General features: G+C 40.6%; 1 non-coding gene across 1 annotated transcript; it reads left to right on the top strand.

Annotated features, from left to right (window-relative positions):
* Positions 1 to 1,776: 1,776 nt before the first annotated feature.
* LOC127099562 (small nucleolar RNA R71) lies at positions 1,777 to 1,883 on the top strand. Its single transcript, XR_007794052.1, has one exon. It is a non-coding gene; the product is annotated as a small nucleolar RNA R71 (small nucleolar RNA).
* The last annotated feature ends 3,801 nt before the right edge of the window (positions 1,884 to 5,684 follow it).

The following is a 5,684-nucleotide window of genomic DNA, read 5'->3' as shown; positions in this document are numbered from 1 at the left end:
AGTAAGGTCCAAACATTCGTGAGGTTCTGTTTCCTCTAGCTCGTCATCCTTTTCATTCGGGTTTGAAAATGGTTCGATCTTAGGTTCTCCTTGATCAAATTCTCTTATGCACTCATCTATGATATCGATCGCATAAGATGCGTCTCCTAGAATTGGTGTCATCAGGAATTTTGAAAGAATGAACTCGATCTTTTTGTCCCCTACTTCGAAGGTTAATTTCCCTCTTTTGACATCTATTATAGCTCCGACTGTTGATAAGAATGGTCTACCTAAAAGGATAGGGATATCTTCGTCTTCTTTGATATCCATGACCACAAAGTATGTTGGGATATAAAGTTGACCGATCCTAACTGGGATGTCTTCTAAAATGCCTACAAGATACTTAACAGACCTATCGGCTAATTGGAGGGACATCTTAGTTGGTTGTAATTCTCCTAAGTTTAACCTTTTACGTACAGCTAAGGGTATTAAACTTACACTAGCGCCTAAGTCTAGGAAAGCTTTGTCGATCACATGACTCCCTAAAATGCAAGGTATAGAAAAACTACCAGGGTCTTTCTCCTTCTTAGCCAGTTTATCCTCGAAAATAAAGTTGCATTCCAAGGGTTTTGGATTGTCAAGCCTACGCTTATTGGTTAAGATGTCTTTGAGAAATTTGGCGTAAGACGGAACTTGGGTGATAGCTTCGGTGAACGGAATCTCTACATGAAGCTTCTCTATTACTTTTATAAATTTTTGGTATTGGTTGTTGACTTTGGTTTGTTTAAGTCTTTGCGGATATGGGATTGGTGGTTTGTACGAGGGTGGTGGTTTGTAAGTTTTATCCTTGGCTTCACCTTCTTGGTTGGTTTGTTTCTCGGGTTCCTCCGGTTCCTCTTCTTGGTTGGTAGGTATATTTCCTTTAGAAATTTTGGACTCGCTCATCACTGGGTTATGAGGCCCTTTGTAAGCGGTCCCACTTCGTAACGAGATAGCGTTAGCTTGCCCTCGAGGGTTTGGTTGAGGTTGTCCAGGGAATTGTCCTCCAGGTGTAGTTTGCGGGGCTTGGTTTTGTGCTACCTGTGAGATCTGGGTTTCAAGCATCTTGTTATGAGTGATTATCTGATCAACCTTGGTTCCTAATTGCATTATAAGTTCGTTTACGTGAATGTTCTGGTTTAGGAATTCTTTATTTTTCTGAGTCTTGCCCGATATAAAGCTTTCCATGATCTTCTCAAGGTTAGACTTCTGGGGCATAACTTGCATAGGTTGGTTTGGTTTTTGGGCTTAATAACCTTGCGGTCTCTGAGGTGCATGATTTTGGATAGGGTTTTGGTTTTTATAGGAGAAATTTGGATGATTCTTCCATCCAGGGTTGTAAGTGTTTGAAAATGGGTTACCTTGGGCGTAATTCACTTGGCGATGTTCAGGTCGTTCGAAAGGTTACACTCCGCTGATTCGTGTCCTTTAGATCCACAGAGCTCGCACTCTGTGTGAACTACTGCTGCGGTGTTAGTGTTTGTAGACATATGTTCGATCCTAAGGGATAAAGCGTCCATTTTCTCCTGCATCATGTCTAGAGAGCTTACCTCATGTATTCCACCTTGGGTCTCCTTTTTTTCTATTGATGCTCGTTCAGTTCCCCATTGGTAATGGTTTTGGGCCATATCCTCAATTAGGTCACAAGCTTCAGGGTAAGGTTTGTTCATCAGCGCGCCACCAGCGGCAGCATCGATGCTCATCTTGGTGTTATAATGGAGTCCATTGTAGAAGGTATGAACGATCAGCCATTGTTCTAGGCCATGGTGTGGGCAGACTCTTAATAGCTCTTTATATCTCTCCCAAGCTTCAAAAAGCGATTCTCCTTGGTTTTGAGCAAATCTAGTTATTTGGTTTCGAAGAACAACAGTCTTACTAGGAGGGAGATATCTAGCAAGGAATACTCTCCTAAGGTCTTCCCAAGTAGTTATTGAATTAGCTGGAAGTGAATCTAACCATGAACGTGCTCTATCCCTGAGGGGGAAAGGAAATAATCTTAAACGGGTCGCATCGGATGAAGCGCCGTTAGATTTAAAGGTGTCGGCTAGTTGGATAAAAACTTTTAAATGTTGATTTGGGTTCTCAGTAGCGAGACCCGCGAATTGGTTTTGTTGCACTAATTGCAACAAAGACGGTTTTAGTTCGAAATTGTTAGCAGGAATAAGGGGGTTTACTATACTCGAACTAGGTTCCTCGTCAGAGGGTTGGGAGAATTCCTTAAGAGGTCTCCTATCGCGATTCTCGGCCATAGCTTTCTTAATTCGGATGAGTAAGAGGCGTGTACGAGTATAACATTCGGGTCTCGCTAAAGGATCTACTAAATTTCCGGTACTACGGGTTCTTCTCATTTACCGGCTAATAATGCCTTAGTCTAGACGGTGTAACAACAGGGTATGAAATTTGACGAAATTGGTCCCCGACAACGGCGCTAAAAACTTGCTCGTTGTTATTCGCAAGTGCACAAATTACGTCAAAGTAATATAAAAGAATATCGATCCCACAGAGACCTATCATCAATCTATCGATTACTATCGTTATAGTGTTTATCTAAGGCGGTGTAAAAGAGATATTGGGTTTGCAAAATAACGGTAAATAATAAATGCAGGAAAAGACAGGTTGAATGTATTTCACGTCAGTTAAGTGATGTTTCGATTGTCTAAATATAACTACTTATGAGGCAATATTTTCTACTCTTGAAAAGAATCCATTTAATAGGAATTGTCGCTTTCGCGTATTTAGAACCGAGTTTACCCTTAAATTAAGGCATCTTATTGTCACTTATAAAAGGTGCGTAGAACGCTAAAGTAGTAAACTTATTTTTAAGAAATGAGACTCGTAAACTTAGTTGAAAAGTTATTTTGATTTGGAAAGTTTACCCAAGGAGTTTCCCAATTTTAAATCTATCAACGCGTCCAAAAACAGTTTCAAAAATAGTTTTTCCTTAAGTGATAAAAATTCCTAGTTACTAAGCCAGGGTGCTTTCGCACTCCTTGAATAATTAAAACTAACCAAGTTTGTTTTAGAAAACTCAAGTTAAAAATCAAAACAACCTTTAAAGTATTTCTACAGATTCAATATGTAAAACATTACTTTAACCGCGATCCTTACATTCTAACCTTTAAAAGATTTAGCCAGACATGGTAATACAAACAAACACAACGGTATTGATCATGATGCAAAGTTTGTTTTAGAATGTGAGGCATAAAGAGCGAGTAAAGTGCATAAAATAAATAAAGTAAAGCTAGTGCGGAAAATAAATAAAGTAAAGCGAGTGCGTAAAATAAATAAAGTAAAGCGAGTGCGGAAAATAAATAAAGTAAAGCGAGTGCGGAAAATAAATAAAATAAAAGCGTAGATAGAAAGTAAATAAAATAAAAGCGATGCGGGAAATAAATAAATAAAGCGATAAATAAGAACCTGCTCCAAATGGAGGGCTTTAAATCTGGTACAAAAATAAACCTCCGACTCCTAAAGCTAAAGACGAAAGCAACTCGAAGTGACCCAACTCAGTCTCACTAAGGTGCGATAACCCCCCGATGTGACGGATTACCGCTATTACAAATGATAAATATATGCTTAGTGTTGTAAAACTAAGTTGGATGATTAGAAAATGAAATGGAACAAACTATTTATAGAGGATTTCAGCAGCTTGCAAAGACCATGGTGCCCTCCAACTTCTCCTTAGTGGGAACGTGATTTCCAAAGGTGGCGCCCGCCATCCCTTCATGGTGCCCGCTATGTGTGTAAATGGGTTAAATCATGGGAACGTGGCGGTTACCTCCTAGTTGACGGATGATGACTCATGGCTTCTCCCTTAGGCATGGGAGAAGGATTTAAAAATATAAAAGCAATTACTTAGATTGATGCAAAATAATAGGAATATCAACAACATTCCAATTATTGCACGTCTTTCCATGCGTAACAAAGTTGGTGCAATCTTCCTCTTCACTATCCTTTAGCATAGCTACTAAGTGTTGTTTATTGCCATGAATGAACCCTCCGCTACGGAAGCTGAGTTGCATAACTTCAGATCTAACAGTTGATGAGCCTTTCTGGAACCCCAAACCGGTTCTGCCTTTGTTGTCGGAGACCTCTACCTTTCGCCCCCACTGATCAACAACATCTTCTCCAACAATCTTCTGAGCATCCTTCAACGAGGACATAGGTGCCCCAACTCTCTTCTCAGCAGCAATAGATAACGCTTGGAACGGAGTTCCAACCTCATCCTCAACTTCAACATATGAGAAATATGACAGATGGCTAACCAACAACGCCTTCTCTCCTCCAATAATCACAAGCTTTCCATTCTTCACAAATTTCAATTTCTAATGCAGAGTGGAGGTAACAACTCCTGCCTCATGAATCCATGGCCTTCCCAATAAACAGTTGTAGGCCGGTGGATATCCATTACTTGGAAAGTAATATGAAAATCACTCGGGCCTATCTTGACTGGAAGGTCCACTTCACCGATTACTGTCTTCCGTGAACCATCAAAAGCTTTGACGATTACACCGCTTAATCTCATATGCGCTCCTTGGTAAGATAGCTTTGACAAAGTTGACTTCGGAAGCACATTTAGTGACGAACTGGTGTCAACAAGCACATTTGACAAAGCATCCTCTTTGTAATTCATAGAAATGTGTAAAGCCAGATTATGATTTCTTCCCTCCTCAGGGAGTTCTTCATCACAGAAGCTAAGATTATTGCATGAAGTGATGTTAGCCACGATGTGATCAAACTGATCCAGATTAACATCATGCTCTACGTATGCTTGTTCAAGAACTCGTTGTAGTGCTTCTCTGTGTGCTTCGGAGTTCAAAAGCAGAGACAACACTAAGATTTTTGAGGGGGTCTGGAGCAGCTGCTCAACCACATTAAATTTGCCCCTCTTTATTAATCAGAGTACCTCATCATCATCATTGGCTTTCAAGTTTCTGGATTCACCAGACTTATCTTTTGAATAACCAACCGGATCTACATTAGGCACCTCTGCCTTCTTACCAACAATCGTTTCCTCTTTGTTTTCTGGGAACACCAGCCCAAACACTCAACCACTATGGGTCACCTTCGCCACATCAGCAATGCTCACTATTGAACTAGTTGTAGGTAACGGGACCTCTTCACCATTCTCTATCATTGTAGCATTGTACTGGTACGGTACAACCTTATCAGATGAATACGGGACTAGGCCCGCTAACCGTATTGCCAACTACGATACTGATCTTTGACTGACATTCTTATTGTTGCTGCTATCATACTGAATTACCAACCGCTCTTGTTGTTTGAAAAAGGGCACTATGACATTGACGTCGTCATCTACATGACAGGATTGAACAATCTGTATCATGCCTTCATCCATCAGACGTTGGATGTCCCTTTTCACTACATCACACCCTCTTGGGTTCACACTACAAACAACACAACCATCATGGTCATGTTCACAGTCACTCACCATACAGATATCCTTATGCATCTGCACCAAGGATCTTCGGATAAACCGGACGTCAAAAACCTTGAATTCTCCAGGACAACCGTCCACCATATTCACTAAAGATTTCCCATGAGCGGGCAAAGGATTTGCTTTCACATTTGGCGCGCGGTCCTCAAAGGACACCATACCACTCTTCATAAGCTTTTGAACCTCATACTTCAATGGATAGTAGTTT

Source organism: Lathyrus oleraceus, chromosome 6 (genome assembly GCF_024323335.1).
Source record: "Lathyrus oleraceus cultivar Zhongwan6 chromosome 6, CAAS_Psat_ZW6_1.0, whole genome shotgun sequence".
Lineage (NCBI taxonomy): Eukaryota > Viridiplantae > Streptophyta > Magnoliopsida > Fabales > Fabaceae > Lathyrus > Lathyrus oleraceus.
This window is presented reverse-complemented; position numbering and strand designations above follow the sequence as displayed.